Genomic DNA, 12,878 nt, shown 5'->3' with positions numbered 1-12,878 from the left:
TGTCTTTCCTCACCATCTATCTCCTTATCATCTCATCCTGGTATGTTTTCATCTTATCCAGTTCTCTCCCTATGGCTTGCTGATCCTTTTGATTAGACTCCTTGACGTACAAAATTCTGTTGAAAATACTAAGTAGTTTCCTAATTGTCTCATGGTCATTGTGAGAGTTCTGCATTTCTGAGCATTGTTCTCTTACCTGAAATGAGTTTTTTCATAGGTCATGCATTGTTGGAAATTTCGTTATGTTTACTCATCTCAAAAGGTGGAAATGCATGCAACATTCTGTGCACATTGCATTTTGCCTTTCACCCTCTGCTTTAGTTTTAGCCTAATCTTTGTCCTGGAGTACCATCCAGCTGACAAACTGATAATCACAGCTCTTATGTTTATTCTTTTCTAGCACACTTACTGACTTGTGGCCCTACTATCCTGATGATATTTCTCCCACCATGTTTCTTAACTCACTGGCATTCTAAAAGATGAACGACATACAGCATTAGAATTCCAAGAATGTGTTCCTGATAGAATTTTGCCAGTCTCCACCTCCCTCCTACGTTTTGCATATGGGACTACAATTCCTATGGTGATATGCGCCTTCATCTGCCTTCCACTCTCAATTATTATTATTATTGTTATTATTATTGTTGTTATTATTATTCTGCCTTCCATTCTCAATCTCCTTGGTTATTTTGTGGAAATTGCTATCTCTAAATTGTTGCAGGCAAAAGAGAAGTCTTCATCTATAGTTAGAAGGGCAGAGGACAGGTGAGGAAGGGAAGAAGGAAACTATACTATTCACAGTACTCAACACTATCAGCTGAGGAAAGGGAGTTTTTGGTTGGCACAGACCTTGAGTCTTTGATTCTGAAATCAGACAGTTGAAGAAAGAAAGAGAAGGATGTTTCTATCTGCTCTGAGAAAGACAGGCTCTCTGGTTCAACAGTTCAACAGCACAAGTGGTCCCACTTGTGCTGGCACTTTCCAGTTAAATTCCATCTGTCTTGAAGGAAATTACTATTAACTTTTTGTCACCACGTTGCCTGTGAGTCCCTGTTTAAGAATTCTAGTCTTTTTTCTTTGTCTTCAAGCATATTTAGTGACAAGTTCCAAGAGGTGGTTAGGTGTTGCCAATCAGATGCCATTTTTAAACCAAAAGTCAAGATTTGCATCAAGGACATCACATTGAAAGTCTGCATTCAAATTCTCCCTTGGAGTGTGACCTCTGTCTATGACTTCTTCTTTACATTTGCATCTTTACCTGGAAATGGTAACAGACCTGAGAGGAGGATGTTTATTTTTAGTCTTGCCATTTGCAAGGAAGGCCCTTTGAGCTTCTAAAAATATGCTTAGTATCACAAAATGTAAATCAATCATTTATCGTAATGATCGATTTCAAAATATTATTTTTCCATTTGGGGGATTTTTTTTCATTGTCTAAACCACACCTTGGTTCTTTATAAAAAGAATTTTGGACTTTACACCATAGGAAAAAAAAAGTTTCTATTGGCTTGAATTGCGGGTAAGGAGGTGTGCAAATGGCCTCAAGTCATACATTTGCAGAGGAAATATCATCCAGATGCTCAGGTCAGCCTTTTCTTGCCAGACAGCTAAGAACTATAGCAAAACTGAGTCTACAGTCTTTAACAAAAGAATTCCACAATCACTTACCTTTGAAACGGACATTAATTAAAAGAAACGTATCCCTTGTGATCAGAGTTTAACTACTATTAATCAGAGTTCACCACACAATTAACACTTTGAACTGATTAGCAAATGGAAATCATAGCAAGACATTTTGAGGTTAAAATAGTGAATGGACATATTCTCTTACCCAACTCACTGTCCCTCATCTTTTAAAAGAAGAAAAAAAAAATTAAGCACTCCAGTCATAACGAACTGGGCAGATTTTGTTTTCAGTGAGGTGTTTGCCATTACATATTGCACATAATGTATGGCACTGTTAGGAGGAAAAAATTGGAGTCAAAGTGGCTGGAAAGTTAGGTCTGCTCTGTAGCACTGTGAGATTGTTGACATCTGCCGAGGTTGGAGCGCTCAGTAAGCAGGAAATGGGGTGTCACTCTGAGTGGTAGTTTACCATTATCCTGGCATCCTAATGAAGTGTCTGCAGTGCACAGAGCTTCTGGATGGCATCTTAACGCACGGCTAAGCAAAAGCACTTCTCTCCCTGTCACTGTCATCCATCTGCCTGCACCCTACTGTAGCCAATGGGATGGAACCATGCTACAATGTGCTATAAGCCATTTAGAGTTGCACATTGCATAATCAGTCCCATCAAATATGTTAAAAATGGCTATTATTGGTTATTTTCTTCAAACTCTGGCACCTGGAGTTTGATACATTAAAGTTAAACTTTTCCAAGTGCTGTTTATGCTATTAATTCCGCATCCCCCTTCCCCCCACTATCTAAATGGGAATGAGTTGCATCCTCATTGTCTTAAGTCCTGTTAATGGACTGAAAGAGTTGTATGAATATTCATTAAAAACTTCACTGTACATCACACTTGGTGAATTTGTCAATTTACAATGGAATGGAATGGTCATTTTCTTCAAGATAACCATTTTTAAGAAAAGGACAAAGAATAAATCAACTCAGATCACAGATCGGTTGTTTTCATCTTTGAGCACATTATTTAGTTTGCAGCGATAGTTTGAGGTCTTTTGATAGATTTCTTTAAAGACACAGTGCATTTCACCAAGTACACTTGCAGTTTAAGCTAGCATTATCGATGTCGGTGCTTTAACATTACCTCCGATGAAATGCACACGCAGTAGAGAAGAGGATATCTGTTATGAGGTGATATAAGTAGAGCAAGGCGTGTGTGTTATCCTCCCGGAACGTCTAAATAGATCATGTGTGATCCTCCGGCCGTGGCTGCATAGCAGCTGGATTGTGGTGGCGAGAATTGGCGTGGTAAGATGGCCACCAAGTTGAGAAGGCTCTTTCTGTCACGGGCAGGGGCAACAGGAATCTGCTAAATTCGGGGGGTAGGGTGGGGTTAGGTAAACAAGAGGGCATAACATAATTCGGTTGCATCAGGAATTTTTTTCACAGACATTAAAACTATGGTAAACATAACAGCGGGGAGGCTTGTACTGCAGCACAGTGGGAAGCTCAACGCGTCTGCCCGCACCGTGCCTGGTTCAACCACTGCTAGAAGTCTCCGAATTTCATTAGCACTCAAGAATTCACCCAGTTCCCCAGAAAAGGAGAAAAAACCCAGGCACCAAAGCCCCTCACTAATTATTGTAAATGCTCCCAGGTTACAGTTTTGGGGGGACAATAATGGCAGAATGATGTTAAGCTAGAACGGAAGAGTCATTCTGAAATAAGAAAGAATAAAAGGGCTCGCTTGTTTGTTTATTTGTCTGTTTGTTTGAAATCAGTGCAGTCTTTCATTCGATGGGTAAGACAGTGTGTTAGAATATTAGACCACTTCTTTACAATGAAATTTTAGATGACCTAACCAAAGTGTGTACAGCTCTTTCTGAGCAGTGAAAGTACAGGTTGGTTTCACAAATGACATCTTCCACTCCACCCCCTGCCCCCAAATTTATGCAAGTTCATCTCACAAATCTCTGAAACAGAAATTGTATCCTTTGGAGGAAATTTGTAATAATACAAAAATTAATGTGGAATCAAATGTAGGAAGACTGGCAAACTACTGTAGATTATTGCAAAATACTGCATGTCAAATTCAAGTTTTTATCTCCCCCTCAAAGAATGGAATTCTTTGAGAAAAATATTGGCTTTTTCAAAGGGAGAGAGGTCTGCTATTAATGCCCGTAAACATTTAAAATGGCACAACTTTTTAATGGAATGATAGGTGTTTATTTTTGCTAAATCCAGCCTTGGGAATCTGGTCTCTTCATTCATATCCCCCCAGCTGCTGTCAGCATTACAGCACATCAGCTTTCCTTCATGTGCGGATATTTCTCCAGAACTCATTTGCAAAACAGTCGAAGCAATATTCAACACCACATCCAAACCTCTTTTAAACACACGAAGAGATAGGAAAACACATCAGAACTAGACCATTGAGAAAATCCTCCTTTCAAATTTACTGTCTGCTTCACGTGCTAGTATAAAGTATCCCGCAAAGTCCTGTTTGTGATCCATTTGAAACAATCTTGATTTGCTTAGATTGTCACATTCTTCTTGCACATTTCTTCCTAAATGCAAAGATGGCAAAGAATTCTCCTCCCTCTTCATTACAAAAGTGCAGAATTTCTGGTTTGTTTATTCCTAATGGAACACTTGAGAAAGAAGAAGATATATAAATATCTCCTTCAGAAGATTAGTTGTCTCAATCTTTTTAAAAGAGAGTATTTGTTCATTTCTTCCCCATGGTAAACAATTTGGGCTTTTCATTGTAATTTTCCATGGTCAAATCAATGCATTTCACTTTACTGTCCTGGTCCCATGGTTCAAAAACATTGTACTTTTTAATATCCTTATTTCTTCTATATATATTAATGTATGTCGTTTAGGACCTAGATAGTTAGGGATAGAACCTAAGCTCCTTTTTAAACAAATTTGTTGGCAGAACCTTCGACTTCATTGTAACTTACTGGAACAGAATCTGGAAAAACTCACAATCGAACAAAGTAAACTACATCGTACTCCTTATGAGAACACATTTCCAAGCAAAGGATTTCAGGCAACAAATGGCATACGTATTTTGAGTATTACAAATCAAGCATCAGAAATTTCATCTAATCTACTGGTAAATATTCTATTGACAAGGTCAAGAAGAGAGAAGACTCCAGCCCCCAAGACGGAAGAGAGAATAAGCATTAAAAAAAGTGGACAGTTTATCAACTTCAATTTCTAAAGGACTGTGCAGTCCCTTTATAGGATGTAGAGGAAAGTCCCCTAACTCTACTGAAAGTATGTCCATATGTGTGTGATTCTTCAAAGATTATGTTAAGGATGTTAATGAAAAAGGTGGCTAATAATTTCAAGAAACCATAAAGAAAGAGAGAGAGGGAGAGGAGAGCAAGCTGTGGCAAAAAACCTGGGCTCAGCAACTTTCTGGGGGAAACGGTGAAATGTGACTATGTGATTTATAATGAGAAAAGGTATCTACAACATACAATTTTCTACCTAGCTGCAAATAATAATTCATAGTGATGTCCCTTCCAGATAAAAGACCTTTGCTATGTAGGACCCATGTGGTAAAATGATCATGATAAATGTCAGACCGGTGCAGGTAACGGCTTTACAAACCATTAAGATTAGCTGGCTCTTTTTTCCGATGATAACGGTAACCATGCTGTGACTCTATGTGGTAATAATATCTCAGTCCTGATAAATGCCAGAACCAGGCAGAGGTGTTTATCATTCCCAGTTCAGAAATGCTGACTAAAGTTACCACATGTTGCCTGTTTTTCTTCTTTTACAATACTCTCACAATTAAAAAAAAAAAAAGCTGAATCATACAATTATTTTATTCCCCATTTCTTAAAGGAGTTTGATGCTTGTGCTGTTAACTCTCCCCTGCTCTCAATGTCACTGTGCAGCCATGTCGAATGAACTGGCTGGAGAAACAGTTCACCTCATTACTAACCACTGTCTCCTCTTGAGAGGTGTTTTGTTCCAAATGAATAGTTATGGATAAAGTTGAATATGCTTCTTCAAAAAATATTTTTAACCCAAAAGACAGGGGGAAATATTTCTTCGTTCACATTTTTCTTAATTGTGTGACACATCCTAGTTGTTTTCAAGTGTGATTTTTTTTAATCCCCTATAAATTTAATCTGTCTACCAGTGGAAAGAGGTAGACACATTAAAGCTTTAAATCTGGAAAAGTATTTGTAGGATTGCCACCCTCATGAAAATGTACAAAGATAATGCTTAATGTAAATAGCTACTTGAGTATTTGAAAAGAATTACTGGTTTATGGTTAGAAAGATGTCAAATGTCTCAAAACGATAAGGCTGTTTTTTTTTTAAAGGCTTATAAAACCAGATATGCACGGATAAGTATAGTTTAAAGAAAATTCTCAAAGGAGAACTAAATAAACTAGTGAGCTTTATTTTCTCAGCACACACTCTCACCTGAGGATGAATTAGTATCATTTGTAAGTTACAGAAATGTGCTTGGCCACCATGACACTTGCAAAATTACTTTGAAAACAAGAAATTTTAGCCAGGATACTACGATCTTGCTTTTCCTGTGAAGATTGCTGCCACTACCTTACTCTTTGATTCAGACAAAGAGCGGCATTGCTGCAAAACTGAGGAAATTTGTTTTAAGAGACAGTTCCAGGTTGGTGAATTTTAGAAAATGTTACCATCCCCAAAGCGATTGCACCAAAGCAATAATACAAGTTATTAAAAGTTACTTAGAGCCTAAAACTTGAATACATTTTCCAAACTTGCCCTCAGTGTGAGGTCAATACACCAGGAGTCCCTGGGATAACATAGATACAGTTACATGAAAAAGAAAAGGTGATTAAAGTACTTTCTTGAATGTATTTGGGGATATACAAAGAAGTTAAGAATAATGATTCGAAGACCTTCAGAAATCGATTAGAAAAAATTTTACATTTGTGACTTGGTATTAATTGCATTTCTCAATTATTTTGAATTTTTTGGTATAAGGAACTAACACCCAAGAAGCATTTTGAGTTTAACAATTATCTTAGAGGATTCCTTCAGTCAAAAGAAAGATACAAACTCCACTGATAACTATATAATGATATGTCTTAAGTTTAAACATCTCTGGGACACATTTTGTATCTTATCTGCCCCTCTAGGCTGTAAAATGACAGTAGATAGGGATCAACTTTGTGTTTGCCACACGCTGCACGTTGGTCTTAATAAACATTTTTTTCTTCAACCGTGTGTACATATGTATGTTTAATACTCTAAAAATTATTTAACAAAAAGGTATTTTTTTCTTTTCAATAATTTTCTAGTTGGTATTGCCAGAGACTAGGAGTAGAGGTGGAAAGAAACAGAAGTCAGCCTTAACAAAACTAAGTTTGCCCCTAACAGCATGCTGTAGATGGCCTAGCTCCACCTGCACAAGGACCAGAAATGGCCTCTGGAAATGATGCAAAACTGGCCAGGATGCTGAAACTTTCCTCACAGGTTGAGGAATCCATGGACTTATGTCAATCAGTTGGCCAGAGAATTTTTGTTACTGACATTTATTAGCTATGGAGAGTTATTTTTAAAATTCTTCCTAAAAGGGAAAAATTGTTCAAAAATCAGACAGCACATTAATATCTCCTGGAAGTAGAAACAAAGCATACAACGGAAATCTGGTGTACCAGTGAGGGGATTAGATCTAATATGCAGGTGATCCCTACTAGAGAAAGTAGATTCAGTTCCGGCTGCATCTTTCCTGCCCTGTGTTCTCAAGTTGAACTGCCTTGACATAGATTATCAGTACCTAAAATCAAACTTACCAGGTAACTGCAGACATTAAGAATGTGTCTTCCTTTTAACTAAAAATAAAAAATGGCTCTTCAGTTTGGATGGGGCGAGGGGAGCAGACTCTTGAAAAATTGCCAATTGCCAACTCCAGATTAGCCTGAAGTCCATTGTTCTTCCTTTTTATGATGCAATGGCACATCTATTTATAATACACTATGTCTACTTATGAGTTAGAACCAAACACTCTTTCATAATGGACAGCATTCTAAGTATTTATGGCTTCATATGATTTGGGAAATGGCCTTGAACTATGAACAATCATGTGTCAGGGCAGATAGATGATTCAAAAGAAAGATTTTAATGGGAAGGGTACTTACATTCAATAAGCACTTATAATATGTGCCTTTATGTACATTGAAACATTTAATTCAACAAATGGGTTGTGCGTGTGTGTGTTTAAATAAGGAACTGGAAGCATCGAAATTCAAGCAACTTGTCCCAAATCATAACTGCAGAGCAAGAATTCTAACTTAGTTCTTTCAGACTCCTTCATGATATACCACTTCTCTTAATTTATAACAGGGATTTAAAGCCTCTATTTGTATCCATTTGTAAGTCTTGAATTTGCTCCCCTCCCCCGCAGTGTTCCTCCCTGAATTCAACGTAAATTATTTAAAGAAAGTTATCAAGCGATTGTTGTCATGCCTTGGATGATTCCTCAACACCCAATTCAAATTTTATAATTAAAAATCATGTCCTCAAAGATTTGCATCCAGTTGTATGGTACACTAAAAAAATAAAATGTTCTCTGAAGATAATCATTCCTCCTGTAAGCCAGGACAGTCTCTAACTGAATTCTGAAATGGTGATGATACAAAGAATAGAAAGTGAATAGAAACTAAACTGCTTTCTTCCAAATATAGCCCTGACGTATAAGTGACTACCATTTTTTTCATACAGGATGCACTATACATTCCAGAGTAACTTTCAGAAGCAGAACAGCTGTGATATTGCTGACCTCCTCAAAACAAAGGGGTACAGTTGTCCTTTAAGAATTACAGACAAATAGAAAGAATAGTACTACTGATACATTGGTTACTGGGAGAATCTGGTCTTTTCTTCCCCTGGGTGAACCTACATAACAAAGCAGAATTAATTTTGAAATATGATTTAACATGTGACTATAAATAAGTTAAGAATAATAAATGCATAGATGATAAGGCCGGAAAAGTGTCCAGGGGTCACCAGGTCCAGGGTTTTGCACTGCACAGAACTCTTTCCATCGTTGTATAACTTTCTCTTATCTCTGCAAAAAAAGGCATTCGGTTGTAAATGTCCTTGTTTTAGTAGCAACATTTCATGCAGATAAATGCAAATGCATCATAAACCATATTTTTAAAAATGTGTCCTCAAAACCATGAATCAGAGGAAAACTGTAAAGCCACATCCTTACCATAACATTAAAGGCTATTTCACATCATGTAGGAGCTGTTACTTCTCTAAATGGCCTGGAGTTGTTTTTGAAGAAGCTCATTTACAAAAGAGTTTAATGTAGTTTGAGAATATGGGGCCAGGTGAGTGAGGAATAGGCATTAGTAAAAAACAGTTTACTATCTCAATATGTACATGTACACTGTGCATATTTTTACATAGACATTTTTGCTACTATTGGGTAGCAAGAATGAAGCACTACAGAAAGATTTTGTATGCAATGTGGGTTCACAGCTCAGAGATTGGAGAGGCTATTGGGATCTGGGTGGGAACTAAAATGGACGTATTAGAGAACACAGAGTAGATACAAAAATAAATTATAAGGGAATGAAGGTAGGAGCAAATGTGAGTGAAAAAGGAAAGAATCATGGAGGTTTTTTTTAATTACTGGCAAGATTTTGTATAAGTCTCTTAGTATACAGTTTACCTAAGAGGTTCTCTAATTCTCCATGTAGAAAAGGTTCATTTCCCCCCTTTTAGACATAATGTAAAAGAGTCAGAGATATCTCAAAGTCTTCTCGGAACTCTCAATACTTCACAAGAATGAGAAACCATATGCTGAAGGAGAAATATTAATAGAAAATGCTGTCTTTCAGATGCTCACTGAATCAGTTGAAGACAGTTGACGCATCTGTAGTAAACTGTGTCTGAATCTTAGCTCATTAACCACTGCTGTATTATGTATGCTGATTCCAACTCCTAATATGACACATCAATAAACCAGATCAGAAAAGGTGTCATTTTGATTTTAATGTATCCAATTGTATTTTTAGATGTTCCTCTACTTAGAAGTGTTTGTGTTATTTCCTGATTTTACAAGCTGTGGAAGAGTGGGTATGGTATTGATTTGAAGGGGAAACCACCGCTTTCCTATAACCTTTTCAAAGATTTTGTTCTGATTATGTTGTAAGAACAATAAATTGCTCCTCCTTGATAATATTTCAGCCCTCTCTAAGCCATTGTCCAGTACCCCCTCCACTACTTAAGTGTAACCCAGCCACAAATATGTATATACCACCATTCATTCCAGTTCCTCAATTATGTGTGAAAGCAGAGGAAGAGAGAAAAATGTTTCTATAAAGTATTCTTCGTGTAGGATGTTTCTTACAAGCAGATATGGGAACCACCATGTACTTTTATAAGAATTCTTGCATGGAACTGAGCTGCTCATCAGTCAGATCATCGGTCTCTCTGCCCACCACAAGTTATTTAGTGTGCTGTAAAATGTCAGGCTACCATAGCAAGTGTATCGTCACCCACTGGCACCAACTCAGTTCAAGTATTAGAAACTACATTTTGAACGCTCACTGCAACCAGGTAGTATGCTCATTGCTGAAGATAAAAGGTGAACCATACCCAGCATGGGCCTCAAAAAAGGCCTCATGGGCGGGGGTGAACACTTACGGAGTACCTACTTTTTACTAGTCATCGTTAGGTTCATTACATACTATCTTGTTCAATCCATAAAACTGGCCTCAGACATTTTTCAAAGAAAATAAGAAACTTGTCCAAGACCACACAGCTAATAAAAAGCTGTTACAGAATTCAAACCAAGGTCTGTCTGTTCCAATCTGTGTTCATGTCTTTCCTTTGTTCACTAATTCTTTCTTTATTCATTTAACCCACTATATACCAGTATAAGAGCTGCCTCAGTTTATGGGAAAATTCTCAGTTTAATAGGAAAAATTGAACGGCATTCAAGCCATGAAAATATCGTGCAGAATGTTATCTACATAGAATGTCCTAAGTGCAATGGAACATAGAACAGGGACTTTGTCTAGGGAAGGTCATAATTCTTTTACCTAGTGGTTAAACAGACAAACTAAAGTTTTAATTCCTGCCCAGGCACCATGGCAGTGACCTTGCACATTCAAGTATTTCCAGTTAAGCAACGCCAGCCTTTCTTAAACCTACCCAGACTGGGGCATATTTCCCTAAAACTGAGGTTTGCTGGATATAGCCATTTAAACCACTCTCCATTTATTGTCTGTCAGGCTTAGATTATGGCTACTACTCCTATAGTCCTCAATGTCAACAGATCCCTTTTTTGGAGACTCTGACATTGACCTAATCATAACCATGGCCAGAGACTTCAGTGAAATTAGAAAGGTGTCCTCTCCTTCCTTTCCCTCCTCTCCCTCACCTCTCCTAATTTCATCTTAATTGCTTGAATCAAGTAGTTCAGCAGATCCTTAGGTAAATTAAACTACTAGCATCATGCCAAACTATGCAGAATATACCCATCTCATAAATATATAAACGTATGTATATGTACCTGTTTATGTATATGATCATTGGTGTGTTGCATTAGCTTCAGATGGCTAGATACAAGGTATCCAAGTATCCCTAAGTGCTCTGTCCTGAATGTACTGTACCAATTTCACTGTCATCTTTATTGACTTTGTTTTCCTTCTTTTTCTGAGTTTCTCATATCCTATAGGCTCCAACTGGTCCTGTGAAGCATCACATTGTCTTACCACCATTAAGCTACAAGGTGGCTTTCTACCCTTTGGCAGAAAGATTAGATCCGCTGTCTGCTGTGATGTTGCAACTGGCTTTTCTGTTTTTCTCTCTCTTTTTCTCTCCCCTTTGTCTCTTTCATTTGCAGTTGTCCAATCCATATTATTCCGGAACTCTTCTAAGAGTAAGTGCAGTTTTGAAAGCTCAGACTGTGGGAGGCATTATTTATAGACCTCTGTGGTTTCAGGAAGAAGAAGAAACGCTTCCAAGCAGAGTTCTACTAGGAAGACTGCCCCCACCCTACTTTAGCCCAATACTATCTTCTGCAGGATATTTTCCTGTAATTCCTTATAAAAAGTTTCTTTTGCAAAAGTATATTTAAAAAAAGGAAAACAAAACACCCTGCCAGTTTCTACACTAACTCTTTCTTGCCCCACTGTATAAAGTTTATATACCTAATAACAGGTGATTATGAACTGGGCTTTTGGAAGCACACTGTATTAGGAAGTACGTTTGGTTTAGAGACCCACCTTCAAAGGCTTCAGTACACAAGGACTTATTATGTTAAAGAAACTCAGAGACCAACAGTGCAGGACTGGTCTGACTGCTCCACAGATTCAGGGAAGCTCTTTATTCTGTGTGTCCCACTCTGCATAGCCTCAATTCTCAAGGTCATCTCATGGTACAACCATGCCATCTACATTCTGAGGAGCAGAAAGGCCAAAGGACCACAAAGATAAATTAGCCTCCTGCACACAGCCTCCCCGGAAGTCCCACATAACACTTTGCCTTCTCATTGGCTGGACTCTGTCATACGGTCATTCCAGCTGCCAAGCAAGAAAGCTAGGATGAAGGATGTGGCCATCCCTTCAACAGCGGGATTGTCTAGCTAAAGAAGAAGAGAATGGATATTGCGTGGGTGGGTGCCTTACATATTATTCTCTTATCTATCATCTTTTCCAGCAGTGGCCTCTTTAGAATCATCAGGAGCTCTGTGCTAGAAGTTAAAGTATAGAAAGGAAAGGCACCTGAGTCAGTGTATCTAAGGAGTTTAAGTTTGAGAAGTAATTATAATTCTGGGCCCTGGTTAAAACTATGGTAAGATAAATTCTCTAGTGTACTAAGTAACTCAGTTCTTCTTATGCCACCCATGCCCAGAAAGGCAAAAAGAAACAAAATGAAGGAAAACAACCAATATGGTATGTAGTTTTGAACAACTTCCTATTTTTTTAAAATGTATATGACCAAAAAATGAAAAATCAATAAAAAATACAAATTAAAAAATAAAACAAAATGTATATGAATAAGTATTATGCTTTCAAATTTATTTGCACTTTTTTGTTTTACAGCAAAAGCAAAATGTATTAGGGAGAAAAGATAGCATAGAACTAATTTTAAAAATTCTTTACTTCTCCACAAAATCAAGCAAAATAATAGAATGTTGGTAATTGAATGAGAATATATGTCCTTGTGTGTTTGTTTTATATTGTTGCTGTAACAAATTGTCACAAACTCAGTGGCTT

At 37.5% G+C, this 12,878-nt stretch overlaps 1 protein-coding gene across 3 annotated transcripts in view; it reads left to right on the top strand.

Moving 5' to 3' along the window:
- ARHGAP15 (Rho GTPase activating protein 15) overlaps positions 1 to 12,878 on the top strand; it is a 622,754-nt gene that overhangs the window by 550,328 nt on the left and 59,548 nt on the right. The gene's annotated exons all lie outside the window — the stretch shown is intronic.

This window comes from Aethalodelphis obliquidens, unplaced genomic scaffold (assembly GCF_003676395.1).
Source record: "Aethalodelphis obliquidens isolate GAN/ISIS:26980383/991018 unplaced genomic scaffold, ASM367639v1 scaffold2, whole genome shotgun sequence".
Classification (NCBI taxonomy): Eukaryota; Metazoa; Chordata; class Mammalia; order Artiodactyla; family Delphinidae; genus Aethalodelphis; species Aethalodelphis obliquidens.
This window is presented reverse-complemented; position numbering and strand designations above follow the sequence as displayed.